The sequence below is a fragment of the Hetaerina americana genome, unplaced genomic scaffold (assembly GCF_022747635.1).
Source record: "Hetaerina americana unplaced genomic scaffold, ioHetAmer1.1.p SCAF_3, whole genome shotgun sequence".
Lineage (NCBI taxonomy): Eukaryota > Metazoa > Arthropoda > Insecta > Odonata > Calopterygidae > Hetaerina > Hetaerina americana.
In genome coordinates this window covers 12,048,060-12,073,336 of record NW_027286874.1, presented here as the reverse complement: position 1 = coordinate 12,073,336, position 25,277 = coordinate 12,048,060, and the positions used below count along the sequence as shown (strand labels likewise).

General features: G+C 42.5%; 1 protein-coding gene across 3 annotated transcripts in view; it reads left to right on the top strand.

Moving 5' to 3' along the window:
* The window catches only part of LOC139691050 (uncharacterized protein CG5098-like), a 191,808-nt gene that overhangs the window by 16,374 nt on the left and 150,157 nt on the right, over positions 1–25,277 (top strand). The gene's annotated exons all lie outside the window — the stretch shown is intronic.

Here is a 25,277-nt window from a genome sequence, read left to right as displayed (position 1 = left end):
ACGACGCGAGTAGCCGCTGGACGAGGTCAGATAGCTTCAGTGGCTTGTCTGCCTTCTCTGAGTCAAGTTGCGTGACGCTAGCATTGCCTGTGTTGTTTCTGTGATTGTTTACAATGTTTAAAAAAATTGAGAACGCCGCCAGTTGTGAAGTGAGGGCAGTGATTAAATTCCTCAATGCAAGAAACGTTCGCCCATGTGATATTCATCGCCAATTAAAGGAGGTGTATGGAGACAATGTAATGGACGAGTCGTCTGTTCGGCGGTGGTGTCGCAACTTCAACATGGGGAGGGGGAACACACACGACGATGAGCGTTCGGAGAGACCGTCTGTCATTACAGACCAACTGGTGAGCTCAGTTGACGAATTCGTGAGGAACGATCGGCGCGTCACAATTGATGACATCTGTGAGCATTTTCCCAATGTTTCTCGAACAATTGTTCATGAAATTGTTAAACACCATCTGCATTATGCAAAAATTTGTGCAAGATGGGTCCCTCGCGTATCTCAATGAGCTGGCGGCGAAGGACTATGCAGCAGGAATACAGAAACTTGTCACACGTTATGACAAATGCCTTAATTTGCTTGGAGATTATGTTGAGAAGTAGTTTAAAGTATCCTCTTTCAAATAAAATTTTTTATGTTTGTTAATATTTACTTTTGTGTCTTTATTTCACGAACGGGTACTACTTTACGGATGACCCTCGTATATTGGTATTGCTGTGGAGTTTTTTAATACTGTTATTGATTCGTCTTGTTCTATTTTACAGTTGTAGGAATCACCTTTCTTCTACTCCATTCGATCTGTTCTTAATTCTCGTGTTGCGTGTTATATTTTTTGTCTTTCGTCCTAAATGGAGATGCACATCGAAAATTATCGAACTTTATTCTTGGTGAATTTTTTAAAATCGTTTAATTTCTGAGTGGCAGTCGCGGAAAGCAACCGAAGAAATATTGTAATGCTTTTCCCATACTGAACTAATTTCCGGTCGGAAATGAAATCTTTTAACTGTATGGTTTTGGCATCCCTGAGTTTCTCCAGGAAATAAAAGAGGGAAATATGTTCCGTCGAGAAACTTGACCTCCGCCACATATCCAACACTTTCGATCTTTTTCGATCTCCGTGTACTTTTAGATGTATCACCATAATTGATTAGGATATGGTTTTTCATATCCTTTTGTGCTCTTAAAAAAATAATTAAATAAAGGAAACAAGATTTTATCGCAAAATTGGGCGGTGAGGTAGAATTTGTGCTATATAAGTAATAATAAAGCTAAATAGTGCTCTCACGTAGTTCTACAAATTTAGATAATGCGTATAATTGTTGTTCAATTTCGTGCAATCATGTTATATTTATAGAAGTACAGGAAAAGCGCCGCTGCAGTATTCAGAACAGATTTATTTTTGACTGTCCTATTTTGAAGCGCCATGTCGTCATCAAGGCCGGATTTTGGGCCCGCCCGTGCAAAGTAGGCGTTGCATGTACTATGGATTAGTGTGGAGTATTACTTGTTTTTGTTGACGTTTCCTCGATAAGTGTCCTATTTTTCCCATCCCCTACCCAACTCTTTAAGAATTATTTTCTCTTTTTGTCTGATTTTTGGAACAATTGTCAGCGTCCTGTATAAATATAAATTTTACGGATAATGTGTAACAGCTGGGTAGATCGATTCGAAACGCGGGGCATAATTGGGTTGTTTCCAACCTCAAGGCGATCGACTGATCCTCGGTGACAGAGAGAGGAAGGTAGTTGTTTTTTTCAATTTATTAATATGTGCCCGGATTGTGTGAATTATTCTAAATAAGTTTGACTCGTTAAGATTTTTTTGGTTTTAAAGGAGTAAGGTACCAGTTACATTTCTCCAAGCAATGACAACTGTTATTTTCCTCGCACCTCTACTAAAGGAAGGAACCCACTACTTAATTTCTTCCCTCCAATTTCATTGCATGGTTATAATTATCCGCCGCATCCGTACTGTTCGATCTTGACTTCCTGCCCATGCATGGAGTAGTAGTAGTTTTGAGGGGAGGCGACCGAGTGCTGAGGTCATTTACGCCATTAAGGATGGATAGGAAAGGAAGGGTGGAGAGAAAGCCGGCGTCGGTATTAGCCTACTGTTGACGAAAGGTGCCAAGGAGTCCGCAGCTTAACGTCCCATCCGACGGACGGCGTACTCACTCAAAGTGCCCTCCTCAAAGCATCTCAAGTAGGGATCGGGATACCACTGAAAAAGATCTGCCGTCTCTCCAGGATTCGATCCCGGGTCCTCTGGGTGGGAAGCGAGTACGTTAGCCACCGTTATTTCGGAGAGGGAGTAAGGGTATAATCATGGCTTGATTTTCACTCATTTATGCATAAACTAGGGTATGCCAGTGATTGGGTTGGCTCTATGGCAAGGGCGAAAAGGGTAGCCAAATGGGGAACCTGTTTAGGTGGGATTACAGCACCAATAAGGGTGCTAGTGGTACACCTTATCCAGAAGGCCGACCTAAGGCACAAAATTCGGGAAAACCATGATTTAAAATGACATGTTCATGGGGCAGCAGTGCCAAAACAGACGTTTTATTTGGGCTCGCAAGTGTCCACTGACTCTTCTTGACAGGTCAGTTTGGGGCTTCCCGTATCAGGCGAATCTGCCTACTATGTCATGTTGATCCTTGTAGATTTTGATTAAATTTAGTGTTCATAGTCCCACATTCCTATCACCTGTCAATCTTTTCTTTAGGTAAGCCACCTCTGGGACGTGTCATACCCAGAAATATACGACACGTGCTCATTAAAGTCCTGCAAGGATTCAGTCGGGGGACCACACCCCTATTCGACCTCGCATCTTCTATGGAGAGGGGGTCGGGTCCCTTCGCATCATCTGGTGATGCGGGCACCCCTGGTTAATAACAACCTACAATCCAACCCCCTTGCCTCTCTCGACAATCCACCTACCCCTCTTATACGATACTTTGCACCAATTAGACGCCCGACATCTCCGGGTCAGAATCCCCGACAGCTGAGGACATTCGAAGTAGTCGCCATCGATCAGCGGCGAATCGAATTCGATCGCAGAATCTTCCTCCTTTCGCCCATCTCCGCCTCGTCTGCGCGGGGAAGTGTAGGCGGGGAGGTGCAAGGCGATCCGTGGAGCTCCAGAAAATACGCTCGTTAAGGCGACGGTGAGGGGGAGTTAGCAGGGAGGGGGGAGGGCAGTCAGGATGTGCGTGTGTGTACTAGCCGACTGTGTGGAGCTTTCCCTCTGGGGAATCAGGGGCCTGCGTGTATGGCTGAGGGGGATGCGGAGTGCGTGGAAGGGATGTTAGGGAGGGGTTGGGGGTCGTGATGCAATCGTTGCCGGAGCGATTTCCTGCGAAAGAGGAAATTGGGGTCTGAGGGGGGACCGTCGTCGCCGTGTGAGCGCCGAGCACCCAGGGAACGAACGTGGGCTGCGCGGGGACGAGCGATGCGAATCCGTGCAATAAGCGGCCGATATTGCCTTCCGTTTCGCGCGCCCGCTTCGAGGGATTGTGGGGGAGCGAACATGCGAGCGCGTTTCCTCGTATTACTCGTTTTCGTTCTGACGGGGATTGGAAATAAAATGAAAAGTGCATACAATGGAATGGTACATAATGACAGGTACTGCAGACATGGCGTCGGCAGATCGGAAGCCGAGTCAAATGAAATAAAGAGACTCCTGCGCTGATGGATTTAAATCGTTTTAATAGATCTCCTTTGGAAAGACCTTGTCTTCTGCGAATCCTTAATTTGAGTAGAGGATGGCAAAAATTCCTGCCATGTGCCTCTCGTTACGTTTGGTGTAGATGTAATTGTAGACGGAAAATTCTAGCAGCTTTCTCATTTCATTTGCGTTACTCGGATGGAATGTTTGTCTGTTGAAGGTGTTCCTTCTGTGTATGCGACTCCTCAACTACTCATTTCCTCTCCGTGTTATTTCACCATTCCATTTACTGTGAAGCTAAAGCTAGGAGAATTTTTTTAGATCGGGTTGTCGGAAATCCACACCCAGCATTTGAAATCGGGATCCTGTGGTAAGTAACCCAACAACAAGGCTGCCGCGATCTAGGACGCAAATTAACTGTAGGGAAAACGTCCGTGGTATTTAGCAGGGAAAGGTGAGGTTGATCGTTAGTCAGTGGAAAGTTGACGTATTGCAATTACAAAAGCAATGCAAACTCAAACATCTGTTTATTTTTCTCGGCATGATTATGGAAGGAGAAAATTTCCAGAAAAGATAAAAGGAGGTGATTAATGCGGAAAAATCCAGCGGCAAGTGAATATGTCATTACATTGCATGCTGTAGACAACATAGTTGAAATATTGCACTCGTATTTAGCCAACTCTACGTATAGAATATGCGATCATGTTTATTTTGTTTTTAATAGAATCTTAATAATGTTAATATTTAAAATAGGGTTATCAGAAGTACAGAAATAGTAGGGTCCACATCAAATAGCCCCATATATTTCTTTTGATTTTCATATTTTTTACCCTGCAAGTAACCGCTAGGGTGTATGGCAGGGAGTGAATACACACCAGACTAATTTTTACCAGAATATTTTTATCCCTACCGTGGTCGGACAGTGTTATTCTGATCCCTTATCGTTCGTGGAAAAAATGAAACCCGAAATTGATGGAACCTCAACATAACTAACCCCAAGTTCGCCGATCCAAATCCATTCAATGGCGTGGATAGCGTACTGTTATACATAGTTATCTACCGTATATGAAATAATCGTAAAACTTTGTTTTTCTTATGCTCCAATAGTAAAAGGCAAGGAAAATTGGACATTTTATGGATTAATAGCATATTTTCACTAAACTCAGCCATTTTTATTTTCCCACGAATGATTAAGGCGTCTGTAGTTTTTGTTCGGAAAGCATGTCAAATAGACCACGGAAGAGAGCACATTCTCCGGGCCAAAACCACCAAAAAGGCCGCCATCGCTTTGGTGGTAGACCTGTTTTTGGAGGAGGGATATCATCATCTCGTATAAACCCTACAACGCGTGAAATCGCCCGTATGGGTTATTGCAGGGGCTCAGATTCCTTTCACTGCACAGCCTATGCTTTCCCTAAAACAATTGACGCCCAAGGAAATTGGCCCTGCCTGGACTTATGCTGCCCAGAAGAACAACTAGAATTTCAACCCCGAGTTCGATGGCAGACACCATTTAATCACCATTAAAATGGCCACAATACCCACTTCGGAAGAATAAAACTAATCTTGTGTATTTTGTTGTCAAATCACTTCCCGCATGACCGCATGGGTTTGACATTTAACAAATGTAGTGCTCGTTACAGTATTGCCTGCCCTGCCCTGCTCTGTTGGTTTCAAGCTTCTCCTTCCATCCCTCGTCTGTGTGTGTGTGTGTGTGTGGGGGGGGGGGGGATACGCCTCTGCTGCCTGCAGCGGTGTGTCACATTCCCTATCTGTGCCTTCAGTGGCGGAGACCATGAGTTGCATGTCCATGTAATGGTTTAATTTCCCTTTCTTAGTTTTTACTTCTGTATGACCTGCTTTTTTATGGTTTGGGGTGTGTCGTAAAAATGGTTTTGGTTCCATTTTATTCACTTTTTTTGCATAACAAGTAACTAATTTGTTGAGTGAATCAGCCCTTGTATTTAGTTGGGTCTTCCTCCGGCATTTGTGCAGGTTGCACGTTGTTTTATGGTTTTTTTTGACGAATACCTTTTCCTTTTCCCTTCCTCTCACTCGCCCTTCCCACATGGTACTTGCACCCCCTGCCACACGCCTTTTTGGTGGATCGCGGGGTAATTATGTCAATGTCGAAAACCGTAACCAATGGCCAAATTGAATACGAAGCCTTTTCATCACCGAAACGACATTCAGTACCCTAGTATTGAAGTAGTTATTTAATAAACTAATTGATGAAATAGTGGAAAAAGGTTAGTGAATGAATTGTAAGATTGAGGCATCGATAGCCAGTCATTAACAGGGACAAAAGGTAAGAGTGGACGAGGTAGGAAAAGGTATGAGTGAAGGCATGGAGACGGGTTCAGTAGAAGAGACGTGGAAACATTTCAAGCATGGGATATCGAAAGTCGCAAACGAAACAATAAGAACACGAACAAATGGAATGGACACCGTGGATTACAGACTAGATGATTGCATGATTGACAAGAGAAGGAAGGGAAATAGTCGGAACGCAGAGTGAGGTAGACGAACGCATAAAGAGAAAAATAATAAACCGAGGTGATAAATTAATGGGGGGAAACCTCTTTTGGAAGATGGAGTTCGTGATGGAAGATGAAGTTCGTGGATTCGGAGAGTTTACAGAGGAAGGGTGAAATGGGTGCGCTGTACATGAAGATGTAAGCACTGTCAGGATGTCAAGAAGAGAAAATCCGTGTGCCCTGTTAAAGATACGAAAGGAAAGTCGTTAATTGACGCAGGATAGATTTAAGAGAGATGGAAATAATACGGAGACGTCCATACATTTTAGACAGAAAGAATAGTACATAGCTGAGGATAGCTTAGGTAGTGGAATACTTAATTGAGAGATAAGAGGTCATTAATGGAATTGAAATCAATTCAGGCTGCGGGGATGGGGAACATTCCCGCGGAAGTATTTAAGGGTTTATGAAAGCGTGGAAGGAAGAGTTTTAATGGGCTAATCGTTGCATTCATGGGGGAGGAATTTGGCTGGATGACTTCGTCAGATCAGTTTTAGATCCAATTATAAAAATAATGGGAAAGGCTACCGTATGTGAGGGCCATTGAAATATAAGTGTTATTCTGCACACCACCAAACTGGTGCTCAGGATCATCAATAAGGGGATTGGGAGTAGGGTCATAGAGGTTTAAGCGTGATCATAGAGGAAGTAGGAAGAGAATCATGGAAAGGTGTGGAGATTGGAATTTCGGTGGGGAACACACAGAATCAAATTTGCGGATAATTAAAATTTAGCTACTCCGTCAGCCCAAGACAGTCATTGCTTAAAAACACACCGTAATCAACCCGAAGGTCGGTTTGGTAGGTGATGTTAGAGTTCACCCAGTACTAAGGGTGTGACATTCACACATCAGGATAGGGAAGGCAGTTCCTTTCCCTGTGCCGGTTATGGTTTCCCTGGAAGATGTGGTATCCGAAAAACCACATAGCTTGGGTGGAGTTGCAGCGGTCCAGAGAGGCTTGCCCGGCAATCAAACCCGGGTTATCCGGTCAGTAGTTCAACGCTCTACCCCCGGACTACCGCGGGTCATTGCTTATTGCATTAGAATATCAGTTTGATAGGTATGGGGTGAGAATCAAAGTAGACAAGACAAAGTTTTTGAGGATTTCAATATAGAGGAATATTAATTAAGCGTTAATTTTGGGCATAAACTTAATCCATTGCAACAGCTTTCTTATCTCGAAAGTGGTTCGCGCCAAGATGGTCGAAGTAGTAGGTAAAAGTGAAGAAAATCGCGTTTGGCGAATGGACCTTTATGAGGAGGATGTTGTTAATGACAGGGACGTTGAGGAAGGTCGTTAGAAAAGACTAGCGAAAACTTTGATATGAAGTGAGCATTTGGACTCCAAGGAAATATGGTCGTCGAAGCAAGATGGAGATGGAGTGTAGATTGGAGGTTTTGGAGACGTGGCCGAGGAAATGGGAAGACAAGGAAAAATTGATAGAAATGAAAACAATGGAAAACATATTAGGCAAGGAGAAGGAATTTTTGGGAGGAATCCAAATAAGGCAGGAAGTATGAATATGGACCATTTTAATTAGTGATGGGGTGTTGAAGACAATGACGGAGGGGATTATATGAGGTGAATGAGGTAGGGGGAGGAAAATAATAAGCATATTGGTGAAGGGAGGTAGAAAATATGCTAAATTTAAGATGGCTTAATCATGGTATAGGGTTTCAGGTTTAGTATTGTCAGTTGAGGCCTAGAAATTAACAATTAATAATAATCATGGGTTTTCTAATTATGTTGTCATAATTTGTAAGCTAGCATGGCGAAGGCTTGTTCACTGATCCGATTCAAAGTGTCCGAGAAGAAGCAAAAGTGTGGAAGAAGGATTAGGGCGATGATAGTCCCTCCCGTCCAGTCTCAAATGTTGGAAATGCTCGTCATTAGGTCGCGTGCGGCAGTGGGTAATAGAGACTTAGTACTATTATCACGAGTTCTCGGAAAAGAATCAGTATTGGACTCACATCTAATCTTAAATTTCTGATTTCAATACAAATATGAGATCATGTAGTATCTAATAAAATATTCCCATAAGGAAGGGAACGTCCCACTGGGAAGGAATACGCAGGAATAACCTATTGAGAGTGCAGTGGTACTCAAGAAGGATACGATGATAAATGGTACGAAGTGTGTTAGTACTGTAGCTTGTGCCGCGATCTGGTGACCTATCAAGGAATGATTTTACGTTTGTAATGACTTCATGTTTTTAGTGCTATTCAGTGAGCATGACTCAATGCTTACGCCAAGTAAGACTTCATGGAAATTCCCATGTCTTCATATTACTGTGAATTGATTGTTTGCTTCCCTTGCCCTGTGGTAAAGAATAGCATTTTCCTGGTGATTTCCTTCTATGGTATGTGGATTTATTCTTGTCCATTTGGGCGTTGAATGCACATTTTATTAAATTTTCATGTGTAGTCAATCGGGTAATTTTAGATTTTCATGATCCCTGATAACCGAGTCACAACGTTCAGGACCTCCTATTTGTTGCTACACTCCTTCATGCCAATATCCCTGTTGTCCTCCCTCATTGTACTCGCTCACAGAATTTTAATCTTTCTAAAACTCTATTCTATGTCCCGTCTACCTTTGAATCTTAAATGTGTTTGCAAAACTTTGCCTTGGTTCTGCATTTGACAAACCGTGTGCAAGCGTGTATTTCCCCCCCCTCATTTTCTTTGGACATTATCTCCTCAATTTGCAATCAGTATTCTATGGCATTTTCCTTTTATTCAGCTTCTGAGATTACGTCTGGCAAGGGATGCGATTAAAAAAAGAAATCATAGTATTTGGAAAGAGTACGAGAAAGATGTCATAATTCTTTCGATATTTATTTTGTGTAACGAAAGATAATGTAAATATTCGTCCCCAGGCGAGATTTTTGTCTGTAAAAGGTGGTCTTTGTATGCATAGAGTAGCACATGGACGAGATAATGGAAAAGATAAGAAGCATTATGCGAATAGCCTGGGAGCAAATAAGTATGAAGTGTTTTTCGGACAAAATAGCTGTACTTTTGGAGAAGGAAGGACGCTCGCAAATGATACTACGAGTGTGTATGGTTGGAGGGAATTTAACAGTAAGTAGGGTCGGAAAAAAAACGAAGATAGGGGTGTACTATATCCGTGACAAAGAAGATAATTGTCGTCGAAAACTCTGGAAGGAAATATTGAGTCGAGCAGAAAATCTCTTTTCCTATTCATGAGCAGGACCGCAAGTGATGAAAGAAACAAGAGGGAGATAGTGAACTGAATAATTAAAACGAAGAAAAATTTCAGCAGAAATAGCAAACAATGTGGAATAGCAATGCATTGGACATAATGAATTGATTAATAAGTATCTATGTATACCTGGAGCTTGCATCTGGAGAGGGTTCGGCGGTGGTATCTGTAAAGAAAACGTGGAGCAAAAGGAATTCGGTGCTGCACAAGGGTGTATAAAATGGATGGGGCGAGTGGCTAATGAAAATTCATATGAAGAGTGGACGAAGAGAAATTCGAGGGAGATGTTGACAAGATGAAGAGGGATCATTACCGAGCAGAGAAATTTGGGTACATCTTGAGGCAGGACTGTTCAATGAAGGCACTAAGGGAAAGAGCTGTCGGAGGAAGAGGTAGAGAGGAAGGTCAAGGGTGAAATGCGAGGCACAAATACGCAAGAAATCATGAATAAATGAATGGACAGGTAGGGATGAAGATAGCGTGAAGATTGCTAAAAACCATTCCTCGAATTGCTGGCCTGTTTTGGTGACGATATTCTAACGGGAAATGTGTGTGGTTAATAGATATTATTTGACGGTTAATGAGGAAATCATGTGCGTGAAATTAACACTGTAATATCGAAGACAATATTATAATGAAGACAGAGGAAAATTTCACCCTTAGAAATGCACATAATAGAACGAATTGTAAGGAACCATCATTGCGATCAGAGATCATTAATTTAATGGGGCGACATGTAAGTAAATGTTACAGAATAGTAATAAATATATGAGCGAGTCGCACAAATGACATCTTCTGGCATCGGGATATAAGGTTAAATGAAGTTGAAAAGCTTTATCTACTTCCTCCTCGTTAATATTTTAGTTTTTTCCCAGTTATTACACTCGCCGTCAAAAATGTTTTCTCCTAACTTTACCATTGAATCCTTCCTTTTTTTATCGGTTCTTAAGTTTCAGCCTTCCGATATATTTCGGTCGTCTTTCATCGTTTTCTTTCGCACCTGTTTGTTCTTTGGTCCCAATCTCTCCCCTAATCCTCAGATATCTCCTCTCTAGGAAGTATGTCTTGATGATTGCAGTAGTTTTGTTTCGGATCGCAACCATGTGAGCGTCTGAAGTCCGAGCTCTCTTCGCCCGCGTAATTATTTAAACATTTTTGACAGTGTTAATTGACCATTTCAGAAGGAAATGAATCAAGGACAAAGTGTAATGGGAGCTAAGATCTCTGATGAATTGTGTGATAGAAATTACTCGGCCCCTATTCCATGAGGTACGCACTTACGCTGTGCATACTTACCTTTCTTTTCTGTGTTTCGCTCGGAATTTTATAATTTGTCCGAGTGACCTGAAAAATGTTTCCGGGAATCCCAATAAATAGTCTTCGTTTTTAGGACCATTTGAAAGTTTTTACCCATTTCACTCATCGAATGAATTTGCCTTCTTATGACTTAATTCTGCATCATCATTAAAAATAATGCAGAAAATAAAGGTGTTACCATATTTGCCTCTTTAAGATATTAAGAATTCCAAAACAAAAATATGTATTCAAATATTTTTGGTCGTCTTCATTTTGGGACGAGATTGAGACTATGGAGTCTCTTTCTTCTACCACCTGACCCCTAAGTGCAATTCCCAAGGGATAAAGCATAAATTTTAATCGAAAATGCGAGAGTGAGGTGACCGCTTTGTTTGATGTAAGCTTTTCTAATGCTGTGCACAAAAAAGAACAGCTCCTGAACTGAAAGATTGTATTGTAAGTGGATACTTTGTTATGTAATTGAAATTTTTTCTTCGCACGAATTGTACCATTTCATGCAATAAAATGCCACCGTGTATGTACTTGAGGACTTTGATGTTCTTGGTGGCAATAATCACCACCGATTCATCCAAATTAGTTATTGAAAGCGGAAAATCAAATTTCTAGTAAATTGGTTTGGCGGTGGGCTAGCTGGAGAAAAATATATTCAAACAAATTGTGTTGCCGAGCAGGAAAAATTACGAATGATACATTTTTCATGAGAACCGTGTCCGCTGTTTCTCATCCACGGAATGGGAAAATGCCCCGGTTGGTCGTGCACTCCCCAGGCACCCTATGGAGCGCCCCATGTTCAGCTGCGGACTTTACTGGTTCCTATGAAACGCTTGGCAAAGACCGCGTGTGTTGTTAGACTGAGGGTGGCCGGAGACGTGATCGAAGGAGGGAGGGAAGAGAGTTAGAGGAGCTCCGTTTGAACAAGGTCCGTCCTCTCCCGGTTTCCATAGCAATGTTCGGCCAGGCGCCCACCTTGGCCTTGGGGAGCGAAGCGAGCCCTCTCTCTCCCACAGCTGGGAATGCGGCGGAGAAGTGTGTTGAGGGCGGGGGAGTCAGGGGAGGAGGGCGAATGTAAAAGGGTGGGCCGGGAGTGAGGTGGAGGGGGGAAGGGGTGAGTCTCGTGGGTCGGAAGGAGGGGAAGGGTGATCGTCAGGGGAGGCGCCCCCCCCTGCTCACGCTCTTTCTACACGCATACCCCCTTTTCCCCCTCCCTCTTGCCCCTCCATTCCTCCTCCCCCCCACAATTCCTCCCTCTCTCTCTCTACAAGCCTACGTTGAACGAGGGAGACGGCGTTTTCTCGGTCGTGGCTACTTACCACACCAACCAGCGAGACAGAGAAGTCTTATCTCGTCCTCCTGCAAGGTCCGAAATTGTCTCGTGTGTGACCGTGTGGGTGTTCTTCCCCGGCCTGGCCCTGTTACACTTTCTTTGGTAAGAAAAAGCTTTTATGGTAACCCCCCATCATCGATGCCCGTCCCTTTCTTATGACGTGTCCGGAAATGTCGCGAGTATGGGGGCGGCGGAATGGTTGGTTTTGGGTTGCAAAATATTATGGTTGAATGATTTTAATATAACTTGATTTCCATGCCCGCGGACGTCATCGCCACTTCTTACGTGGTAACTGTTTTAAATAGACACTTCCGTTTACTTACTCTCGCCGTGTCTAGAAAATTAATTGTAATATAAAAAGTTTCGCCGAATTTCACAAGAGCAGAAAAGCTCGCGACAGAAGAATATTATTGCAGGATTACAGCTGGACAAAATTACGACTGTAATATCACTTAAATTCCACTAAGGATACCCTGAAGATTGGAAAAAGTAGGTATCAAGTAAGAAAAGTAAGATCCTACGGTTGGTCTGGTCACCTCAGTTCGTCGCTCGATTTCCGGGTAAACGAAAATGCCGCGAACTCGAATCACGCCTTGCCAACATGATAGATGTTTTGTAAAGGTCAACAGTGAACCTTGTGCATTTGCCTCCAACGCCTGACCACCGAAAAAGCAATTCACCCAAAGAAAACTTTTACTTCTCACTTTTCAATGCGTGTGACTTAAAGGGGAATTCTATAAGGTGAATGGATCACCACTGAATGGTGCTCGTTCACGACCTGCGCTGCTTCTAAGGGCACCCGACGGGCCACGATTTTTCGCGTGTTCGCGCGAGATCTCGTCATAGAATTCAAGGTAACGAGCATTCGAACGTCTTGTCCCCTCCCCTTTCACATACCTGGAAGTCGCCTTACTTGAGTTCTCCTATCAATTTCGTGTTTCGAATTCTTTACCTCGCTCACCCAACCTACTAAAATGCTTCGCTTTCGTCCTCGCGTCTTGTCGACATTTTGCGTCCTGACATTTAGTGTCGAGCCAGAGTGACAGAAAAATACTGCGCACTTGTTGTTAAACATTCATGCCACGGCATTACTACGCTTCCTTTACACACACTAGCAATTTCGTGGCATTTTCCCAAAGAAGAAGGACGCCGTGGTGGAAGATCGCCATAATTCTCTCTGCGATTCGAGTTCTCACCGGAATGGTTGTGAAATTGAGAAAGAACATTTGAGCCACGAGCTTACATTAGAAACTGGAACTAAGGGCACGTATCTTGCAAGGGGATGGGGAAGACACAAAATCCATTTAAATACTGTTGTCAACTGTTTGAGGTTGCTTGTCACGTTATGGCATGGGAAACTACCGCACTTTCATAGTGGCCAAGAAAAGCGATCCCAAAACCCAATTTATTAAGTTCACTAGTAACTGGAGTCTGAACATTGACCATCATAGAAAAATTCTAGTGAGTAAACTCAACGTTCATTGTCATTATTTTCTCAAAATTCGTTTCAAACTTTGATGCAAGTATTTCGGGACTTGATATGACTCAAGTTTCATAGCAATTGCAATGTTACGTAGTTTCGCGAGCCACATACGAGTCCAAGAGGTAGGTCCGAGAAACTGTTATGACCTGAATATCGTCCTGGACACGCGTGTACGTAGACACGCTTGTCTGGAAACAATGGTATGCGCGCATGCGCCATCGATTGCCCTTTCCAAATGCATGAGATAATTACATCAACCTATCGGTGTCGTGGACGCCAGCCCTGTGCGAGCGAAGTTCCAAGGCGCACGTTCTGTTTGAAGCAGTTATTACGTCCGGACATTGATCCCGGGAACTTTTCTATTCTTGGCGGATGAAAAGACTTGGAAACGAGGGATTCTGGAACACCACATTACTACATGGCGCTGTGCTGAAGTTCACGGCTTCTTGCGAATTCAAGGTTTTTATATAGCATACATACATACGTATGTCTCATCAGTCGGGAGAGAGCTTTGAGGAAAGCCCAAAGCTCTCTTACGCCACTCGCAAGTCTTCCGACACCTTAGTTGATGATACTGCACTGAATATGAGACATACGTATGTATATATACTTAATAAAAACCTTGAATCAGCAAGAAACCATGAACTTAATCACAGCGCCATATAATAATGTGGTGTTCCAGAATCCCTCGTTTCCAAGTCTTTTCATCCGCCAAGAATAGAAAAGTTCCCTTCCCGGGATTTAGCAGCATGTCATTAACTATTGGATTGTTCTGTCATGTGTTCGTGAAGCGCGCCGATATGGTTACGAATGAATATTCCAATCTCAATCTGTAAGGTTACAAATCTTGAAATGGGTTTTTTGTACCTACTGAACCACCTAAAGACCCGAAGTCTGCTACTCTGCCGCTTGAAACAGTTGCTCGCGTATTCGACTGTTGAACTTGAAACCATTATAAAGCGGAGACGTTGACTAGTGGGAAGAGAATGTGACTTGAAGAAGGTCAACTTTTGACTTTTTTGTTATTTCATGCACCCACTTTACACACACACAAGAGTTCTAAGTCGACGATGTTAGAAACTTGGATAGAGTAACCGCGTTCCAAGTCGCCATTCGAGAGAACTGGATTATTTCGGGCTCGTCATTAGAATACAAGTACACCAAGTGAGCTGAGTAAACTGCGACATAGTCATTTTTTCCTCTGTCATTTAATTAACTATTTACTAATGCGATGATAAATAACTTATTTCATAGTCGAAGCTTGTTTAAGATAGTTTTAGCGTTGTAGCCCCTGTAATTATATCGATTCAATTTTAGTCGACTTGAAATTCGATTAGATTGATGAAATGGGTCGGTTGCGAGCCGGTGCCTACGCGTGCATATCCGGGGGTTTGAAATCAAGTTTGCCGTGCGCTCACTTTCGCAGCAATGTGGGCGTTCGAGTTGGATTATTTAAAGCATACGGAGGAAGACCGACGTGCGAATACGTTTCAACTGGATTTCAGTTCATTAGTGCGCTTCTCTCCTCTGATAAGGAATGGAAAGGTTCCTGTCCATCACGAAACGCCACGTAGAATCGCTGGCGGAGTGCAGCAGCGCTGCGAAAGGGGAGGCAAGGACTCTCGTGGGTATTGTTAACCCTTGTCGGGGGAGACGCCATCTCCCCTTTCGATCACCCCCTTCCCCCTCTTCGTCATATAAAAAAACCAGCCAGGTCTTCCCCTCCTCCTTGCCTCTCCTGTCCCCCAACCCCTCCACATCCTCGTTCCCATCTGCACACCTCGTCGTTTGACTCACGAACCGGAAGCCGCGAGTTCAGTGGTTGGCGCGTGAGCGTTGGACGCCCCCCTTTGTCGCCGATTCCGAGGGGCTTGGGGTTCGAACCTTTTCCCTCACCAGCCCTCCTCGTGATCGGGGGTGGAGGAGGAGAGAAAATTTCGCCTCGGTGTAGCTGGAGTCTTCTCTCTCTCTCTTTCGCCTCTTCCGAGGTTATGAAGAGGATGAGAGCGTTCATTCCATGCGCAATCTAACCATATGGCTCGCCCGCACCCACGTAATTGTCGGCGTTTTGCTTAATCTGGGTGTTTCGTCGGGAGGGTGTCGCCTGGCTCCCTCGGTGCATGGGAGACACTCTTGGGGCCGGGAAACGCTTTTTTTTAATTTGGATAGTGTCATACACTTATTTATGGCTGTTTCAGTCATGTGGGGTTGGGGCCTGGCCCAGTGCACTGCATCACTCGCGGGTTTGGCATTCCACAAGGGAAGCCACAGATAAACAATCCGAGTAGGACACGCTGAACGATAATACACTAGCGTTGGCCTTGGAAGTCGACTATGATATATTAGTTATTCAATAATGTGATCACTGGGCATTCCATCTAATCCCAATGATAAACAAAATAGGTGCCCAAGAATCAACTCCCTTGTCCTCTCGTCAAGAAGTAATTGTCGAGCTTCAGGCAGCACGCGGTTTGTCTAGTTCGATTTCTGTTTAGATTTATTAAATAGCGCACATAGACTAGCGCAAATAGCGCACATAGATAGCGCAAATAGACACATAGAGATAATGCTACTCAAATGAAAAAACATAATTACGTTTTATGAAATCATGAAGCACCTCGTGTATTATGCCTTTTAATTTAAATCGAAGAACAATTTATTGAAATCATTGACCTTGGAATGGAATCTGATAAAATCGTTTGGACTTCACAGCCAGAAAATGGCGTTCAAAATGGAATCGGCATCAGTTTTTTATATACCTCACAAATTTATGATGCATATTAAAACTTAAGTGTGTGATGGTCCAATGAGTGGAGCGCTGGGCTACCGACTGGAGGGTCCGGGTTTGATTCCAGGTGACGACTGGACAACCTCGGCTACATCCAAACGTTGCGATTTGTCGAATGCCAGGTTTTCTTGGAAAACCACAGGCGGCTCACGGAAAGGCCTCCTACGTGTCAATTTCACACTCAGACGGGCTATTATTAGCCCTACGGCTAATGGTGAGGGTGGGCTTAGTACGCTGGTAAGCTTTACCCTCGCGTATTAAACCAGACGTTGAATTGAATACTTTGGTTTTTTTAACCAATGAAATTCTTTATAATGTCCCAAACGTATTGTTTGTAAGAGAAGCGGGAGAATGAAAGAAGTAAGCTACGCTTCTCTGTTACGGCTTTCTCTTGGGTATTATTTCAATCCTTAAACTGAGTAATATTAATTTCGTCCGCACGTATGTGGAATATTTTAGATTATGACAGATTACAGAGATTTAGTAATAAAACACCGAGTAGTGAGGTCGTCACGAATACTCAACAGTTCATAACGGTGTGGCATGGAACGATGTCGATAATGGGGTAGGGATTAGAACTGAAAGAAGAAGCAAGATTTCTTCCTTTATAGAGAAAAAGAAATTAATTATTCTAAAAATTAGTGTCGTAATCGTAGTAACTGTTCGGTGTGCTTTAATTGTTCTTTAGCCCATATGAATGGCTCCCAACGAAATATCTTTTCTCACGCAAATTCGCCATCTATTACCCTATTAAGATGATTTATGAGGGACACCGTACGAAAACCGAATCGCGAGAGTGGAAGAGCAATCTATGCAGAAAACTTTCTCGATAAATCTCGTATCCTCGTCTCATTTTCATTGGGTGAGTAACTTACGATTCGGAAGAGAATTCTGAAGACGTATTTGTTGGCGATTCAGCACACAATAACAAGAATGTTGATAATGAATCGGGTACATTTGAGAATGCACGGCAGTTGTTCACAAATCAACGCGAGAATGCGCCATAGTTACTGCCGTGGCATAATTTCTCACAGTTCTCTTAGAACTGAGGGTGGGGACATTCTCTCCTTGACTCCCCTGGGAGCATGAAGGAAATAATTTTCATTTGGTGTTATGATGATATTCTTATTCAAAATAGAATGGATACTCTTTAAATCATCGTTCTTTCTTCCATCTTATTCAATAAGTTATAGAATAAAGTATCTGCAGATGACTGAAAAAGCCGAAAAACGTGTTTAAATCAAATTTGGAAAATAAACAGTGGCTAAGATCAGATGTGAGCATTAACTTTTACTCAAGTGACATCCAAATCACCTGAGTGTAGTAATAATGGAAGAGGACTGATGAGTGAAATGGCGTAATGATGCCTAAGTCTAGTTCTCGTGTTCTAACCTACCAGCATCCCCTGTCAGTCACATGCTTTGGGTGTAATAAAAGCTACGGCAGTTACTCAGGTCATTGGTAAATACGGAAGTGCTATAATTCCATCGCGTTAGACGCCACGCCGTGTGATAAATATTCATACATGTGTTATTAGAGCATCATTATACTGAACCACGAAGATCACCTTCGGTCTTTATGATGGCGTAGTTGTTGTTCGTTGCGTAATAAATACCACTGCATGCGCTCATAAGCCCATGTGTCTATAATATCTCTTTAACCAGCATTCCATATGGAACAGTAGATTTTGCCTCGGTAGATCCGAAGTTCGTTTTTATAAGAATTAGCCTGCATTATACATCGGGCCGGCAAATCCAAAGAATCGTAGCCCAAGTCCCGGTCGAGGAAACTTTTTTACGAATGTGATCTGCTCGATTCCACCTTCCCCACCATTCCTATGTTTGTCTTGTACATGCTTTCCTACCTTCTTTCCTTAAATCTATTTCAATGTGAATGATTTTGTGTGTGTATGTATATACCTGTGTGTATATATATATATATATATATATATATATATATATATATATATATATATATACATACACAACGATATATGTGTGTATATATATATATATGTATAATATACATACTTTGTAAGTTGAAACCTGGGTCTCGGATGTTGCAATAGTTGTGGTGAGCAGATTATTTTCTTTTCCGATTATTTGTCAATTCCACATCCTCCCCTCTCAATCCTTCCCTATCTCCGCCCTCCTCTAGCCTCTCCTCTCCCTTTTCTCTCCCCCAACCATTCCTCTCACCCCTTCTCCGCCTCGTTCTCCCCTTCTCCTGGCCCCCCTCCCTTTCTCTCGCACCCCTCACATCTCCTATTCCAGCAGTCATTACTTCTATTTCTGCCGATAAAGACGGAGCTGAATTCCGCCGAAATGATCAAGAAATAACGTGTGAGTGATCTTTTTATGTGTTCTCATATTGTTTGTTGCTGTCCAAGTTTGTTATTCGACACTTCCGTGTTACTTCGACGAAATCACGCACACACATATATATCTCATCTCATACAAGTCATTGCCATTTCTCCTTGATTAACAAATTGAGACGTTTGAATATTATTAACCAAAATTCATGGACGACCTAAACCTTTGTTCTCGTAGTATTCTGGGTATTCGCGATAGCCTTGATTGGTTTGTTGGAAAAACGGGATCAATCGTTCCAGGGATGCTGAGGGAAAGAATTACTGATGCAACGTTGTCATCCGTGAGACCATTAAGCCCGCCGGAAATGGCGACGTAAGCGTCCTCCACATTTTATTAAACTGAGCATACGCATAAGTAAATGGGTTTTTCCGGCGGGCATGAGGGGGGAAACGGTAAGCTCCCCAAACTGGGACGCTGGCTCCATTCCTGAGAAGGACAAAATTTTTATTTCCATTCAAGCCTACATGGGCATCGCTGGAAGATAAATTGCGGGACGGCGGCCGTCGGATGAGAGGTCACACACACCAAGGGCTTAACTTCACTTCCGTTGAGGGGAGGAGAAAATGATTAGCCTCAGATATTTCTTCCTCCCGCCACCCGACAAGACATGGTTACGGAATTAATTATCCAAATGGCGACGTAAACGTCTTGCGCACTTTATTAAACTGAATGGGTTTTTTGAGTGTTCATAGAGAGTAAGGATTAAATTAAATATTATTATATGTGTAGTGATTTTTCGCCTATCAAAAATCGTTGAACTGTGCTCTAAAGTAATATTCTTTATAAATTAATGTATACTTTATTATTCGAGTTTACTCTGGCTTTTCCGTTCAATTTTCCGGTTCTTTTTTAAGATGTTTTATTAAAAGTATAGTCATAAGAAAGGATAGTGATTTCTAGGCTAATATGCCCTAGACTATATAAAATATGAAAATAATTGGATGGTAGTTATAGCTCTCCTCCTACACCTCAATACGCTGTTTAATCTTTTTTAGTAACGAAAAGTGAACTCAAGAGGGCAGGATTACGTTGTATCAAAATCCACGGAGTATTCTGTGACCACTCATTTCAATCGTTATGATTTATCATTCACGGGGCCGCTCCGTGTGTGCTCGTCCATGCTAAGAAGTTGAAACCAGAGACGCGGTTTCGATGTATAGAAGGCACTTCTTCACAATTGGCTCCAAAATACAGAACGCTTATTCAGTACATGGTTGAAGTACTCAAGGCGCTAAACCTGAAAGAAAGAACTGTCCGATGTAATATGTCAAGGGTAGATAGGTTACCTTAGGCCTCTTTGGATTTGGTGCAGGGGAGGAATGGAGATTATCTGAGTAAACTGAGTGGCCTCCGATATGTGCAACAAGTTCCCAGCAACTTATTTTCCAAGAGACTTGTTGCATTTCATTATTTTCAAAATTTGGCCCACGAGTGATGGGAGTAATTATTTATTTACGAATAGACTGTAGTATTTGCGCTGATGAAAAGAAAGTGACGGCTGCTGCCCCTGGTATCCTGATGGCGTAACATTTTTTTGTATGAATATAAAATATTGTAAATTTTGCAGATACCATTCATATTAGCTTCGATTTCATTCTTCAGCAATGTCTTCTGATGACACTCCTGAGTTTTTACGTGTATATAGTGTGTCGTAGAGTTGCACGTTTACCCCCCTCTAAACAGTGTGATATGTGTGTGAAGTACTGTATAGGTTGAGGGCGATACACGCGTAAAGGACATCTCGATATCAACTGAATTTTAGCTTAAGGACATTCCGTTGTTCTAGAATGCACGGCTTGTCTCTATGAGAGTTGTTTATGCGTTGCCTCGATGATGTTTCTTGCCGTAGTTGTGGTGACGTCATTGACGTCTCAGCCTGCTCGAAGGAACTGGAGCAATGCATGAATGTTGCGATAACTTCGCTGAAATGCGAAGATGTCTTCATAACTGCGAATATTTTAACAGCCTAAATTCATGAAAAAATTTCTCTTTGAGTTCCGTAAAATATCTCTGGATGAAATTTGCGGTCTGAAGATCTAGTTATAACTTATGTGCACGTCAATGTTACTTGCCTCCCGTCTTGCATATTGAAATATAATTTTTTCAAATTGAGTTCTCCAAGTACACGTATAGGCATGGATTAATTTTCACTACAATTTTACAATTGCTACGAATGAATAATATTTGGCGGCGAAATAAAAACTTAGTCCATTCTCCGCTTACGCAGTGCTGTCGTGGACAATAATACCCATGAGACGCTTTTTTCCGTTGGTTACTTTAAGTGTTTCGTCGCAAAATTACTTTCTTTTTTCGCGATATTAATTTTTCCGTTTGTTCCGAATTGAAATGATTTTCTGGTGCACGGCATTAAATGAATAAAGTTACAAAATAAAGAGGCGGCGACATACTCACTAAATGGAGGGTAATCTTCAGTAAGAAATGTGGAACCGATTTTTTTTGTTCATGGAGCAAATTCGATTCGGAGAGGCCGACGCTTCTGTAGCTTGAGCGATATTCTTTGATGCAAAAATATTTCATTACCAAGTAAGAAGTACCTACTTTGAAGAGCGGGTTAAGAGAGAATACTTATGGAGGGCACTTACAAGACGAGGAAAATTCATTGGACCTACTCTGAGGCAAAGTAGTTTACTTAAATTCATAACTGAAGGAAATATGGTGGGAGTGATTGCAGAGGAAGGTCTAAGATGACGAGAAACAGGTAATGGAAAACGTCGGTGCCGGTCCCATGAGGGAATTTAAAGATTGGCAGTAAGAAGGATAGTCTGCTATAAGCTACTCCTCACGTGATGATGATTATTAAGTATTAGGATATTTTAAGAGATCATAATCATATTAATTTTGCAGCTATTAACGAATTGAGCACCGTTGTTTGTGAAAATTAGCATCAAAGAAATGCCCGCATTAGGATTTTTATGAATAACTGCTTCCGCTCGAGAATTTTTAAGGAATAGCGAAAGAAGATAACGACGGTAAACATCACACGGCTTGAGTTTTCTTCAACAGTGGGATCCCCAATTTTGTAAAAAAAGTTAAAAGAATGTCCTGGGAAGTACAAACGTTGCCGCTCTTCTGAAACGTATAATTTACTTCAGCGTGAAGGAAATCACGAATTGATTGGCTCTTAATATTCGATTCTTGTACGTGAAGTGTTTTCGATAATGTTTCCATGCTCTAGCAGTCGGAAAATAATTCATTTTTTTAGTTTTATAAAATGATTCAACGCAAGTGACGTTAAAGAGGGAGTCGTTGCCCCGCGTCAAGTCCCAGGGCATTAAATAGAGCATTATTACATGCTGGCCTGAGGATTACCGGTTCAGATGCTGCTGAATCTGTTAACACCCACATTCAACCCAAACAGTTTGATTTTGTGGGCATCTGAACTTTCTGAGAAACCACAGGCATCAAAAGGAAAGTATCCGCCCCTTTACTCTTAAAGTGTTAATCCCATTCAAGGAAAGACTATCCACTCAACCCTCTTTGAAAAGTATGTTGAGACGACGTCTTTGATTTTTTTAACGATGACGGGCCTGATTTCTGATCTGGGGAATTCATTGAGCCATACCTACTCAGGATTTCGAAAGCCCTGAAGGTGTGCTAGAGAAAACGACGAGAGGTCAAGGAAATTTGACAACAGCGTAAAAACCCTTTGTGACGTCTCACGAAACACGGGCGAAGAGCGTTTAGTACCAGAGCTTTATCCTCACATATTGGACCGACCTTCAGGCTGGAGACTGGTTTGGTTTAAAGATACGTATATAGTGAGAGAGGCAGAGGGAGGGGGCATGGCGCGAGCTGCTTCTCCTCCTGCGACATAATAGCACTCCCAGATCCGTGATCATACGCAGAGCATCGAGAGAGTTGCACTTCACCGAAGGAAGGGAGCTGTTGACGTGTGTGTCGTCATGGTTAATTTATTTCCATCCGTTCTATGGGGAATTATAGCTCTCCCCACTTCTCCGCTGCCACGCCATCTAGCTTGGGTGTGGGTAGAGTTGACTTCGCCTGCCTCAGAGGGCCTCCATCGAACGCGACACGTCGTCTATAGGTCGTGGACCTATTTTTCTTACCTTTCGGTCGTGGGTGGGAGTGGAGGAGCGGGGGTTTGTCAGTCACGAGGAGGAGGAAGTGCACCAGCCGCTATTTTTGAAGACTCTAAGAGCTCTCGTTTGCTCTTACCCAATCATCCTCGTTTTGTGGCGTTTTATTCCACGTGAAATTTTTATTAATCGGTAGGTTAAGGTAGGTTTTTGAGGGACATAAGTTACTAAAAGGTAGGGCAAACTTACCCTTGCCTCTCTAAATAAAACGCAGTCCGGCAAGCAACACTACAATAAACTCCTCTTCCCCATACGCACTTCCTTCCCCCTTCTTTCCGTTCAACATCCGTATCTTACCCCTTCCTCACTTGCCTAACATTTTCCCCTCTGTCACATTCTTCAACATTCTATTGCCTCATGAGGAATATTCCGGTAAAAAAATCAAATACGTGTAAGTCTCGCGGCTTGACGGTAGCTGGGGAAGGGGTAAATCGGGATTTGAACTAGCCGCTAGAAAGTTAGGCCTCTCGAAAAAGGGAAAACGGTTGAGATAGCTACGTATTCTTCTATTCTACTTCGGCGGAAGGGCGTTGTCAGTTTGGACGGAAATTGACAGGTAGGTCAGTCTGTCATTTAACTAATGTTTCGACACCATTTGCTTATACCACTAACTATTACGTTTGTTCTTGAGATATTTTTGTGAGACTTCATCTGATATATTTAGTGATAGCGAGATGCTTCTTGTTGCAACAAATATTTATCGACTCTAGGGGTTAGGGGTTAAATTTTGTCGATAAAAGGGCCAATAGAGGCATGGTTTGACTTTTGCTCAAGTTGTAACTTAAATCTACGGCTATTCAGAAGGTTGCGGTTGCGAATCCCTTCTTAGGTATCCATGTACTCTTAGCCGATCTACTTGAGGTGAGCTAAAATATTATGCTTGGTGTCTCTGTATCTAAAGCTCCACTGATGAAGTTGACGAAACAAATGTTAGTACAGTTTTGGTAAGATCAACGAACTGATAGACTGATAGTGCGACATTTTTGTCATAATCCTCATCATCAATTTTACCATGGGCTGAGAAGAGTATTACCTTCATTGCATGATATTAACAACAGTATTATGTACTGGAGGGATAGGAGGCTAGTTTGGAAGGATAGGCTACTTATCTGCAACCTCTACATGTCTCAGCCTGCTGAGGGTCGTGTGGCGGATGGAGAGTCGGGATGCGAAGTGTTGTGAGAGGGAAGAGGTGTAAGTTGGGGAAAGTTGTAAGAGGGAAAGAGGTGTAAGATAGGGATGTTTATTATCACCCGTGCTTTCAACGCGTAGTTGTGCAAAATGGCGAAAGAGGCGCGCGAAAAACTGGAGATACAAAAGAAAGTTGGTGCAGAATTCACAAAATCAGTTTGTTTTGCGGATTATGATGATTTAAATGCATTTAGCGGAATTATTCGCCTATAATTTTGAAAATAGCCCATGGCCTTTCCATAAAATGGCATAGTCGGGATTTGAATTCTGCTTCCCTGTTAGTACTAAGTGTAGAAATTGTCTAAATGCTTTCAGGTCGGCTCCAACCACTCTATTTCCATCCTCTGCATTACGTGCCTACACGTTATAGTAAAGAACCTTTATAGTAAAGTACCTTATCGAACGGGCTTTAAGCTGTGAGCTCATAGGGCAATCTTTTCTATGACGCCCATTTCTGTGATGGGCCTAGTCTTCAGTAGTTTTGTTTTTTGACGATAGCAGCGACGCAATCGCGCGCGGTTGGGGTACTGACGAGTATGATTACAATGTCATTGCATTGCAATTAACATAATGCGCTCGGTATACTAAATACGGAGTCATTGTATGTGATGATCCGATGGAAAATTTCACCTGTCATTGCCTGTGGTAAACCGTCCGCAGTATGAACGCTTTTGCCATTCGAATTCGGGAGAATTCCTCACTCTGCGGTAGTCGTTGAAATCGCTTCGTATAAATACGCGGCTTAAGTCCCCAAGGTTCAGTAGAACCAGGCAGGTTTTTGTTAAACTATTGTGAAAGTACTTGGTGTGTTTTCGTTTATATCTGAATGGGGATGGCAATTATTGGAGGATAAGGCACGGCCGATGCTGAGACTCCCGAAAATATAGAACTGGAACTGTCTGTCAGATATCGTCTCCATTCTTTATGAACGCGACATTAAAAAAGAACAGTAATACCTATGAATAAAATGCTCCGGGCTCCAAATCCTGAAACTTCAAGTTCAAGGAACGGATTGGGGATGCTTCCTACATGCATCATCTTCTTTTAAAGTATGTTAATTAAGACATAGATACTATATTCAATAATATATTTCCTCTCGAAAGATACCTTGGTAGAACAGAACACTTACGATCCCGATTTGAAAAACGGAAATAATATTTTCATAAATACACATTTATTCCCTGGTCCCGTTCTTCTTAGCCTGCATCTTATTTTTCCTCCTATCATGGTAGGCTTTTTCGACTGATTACCTT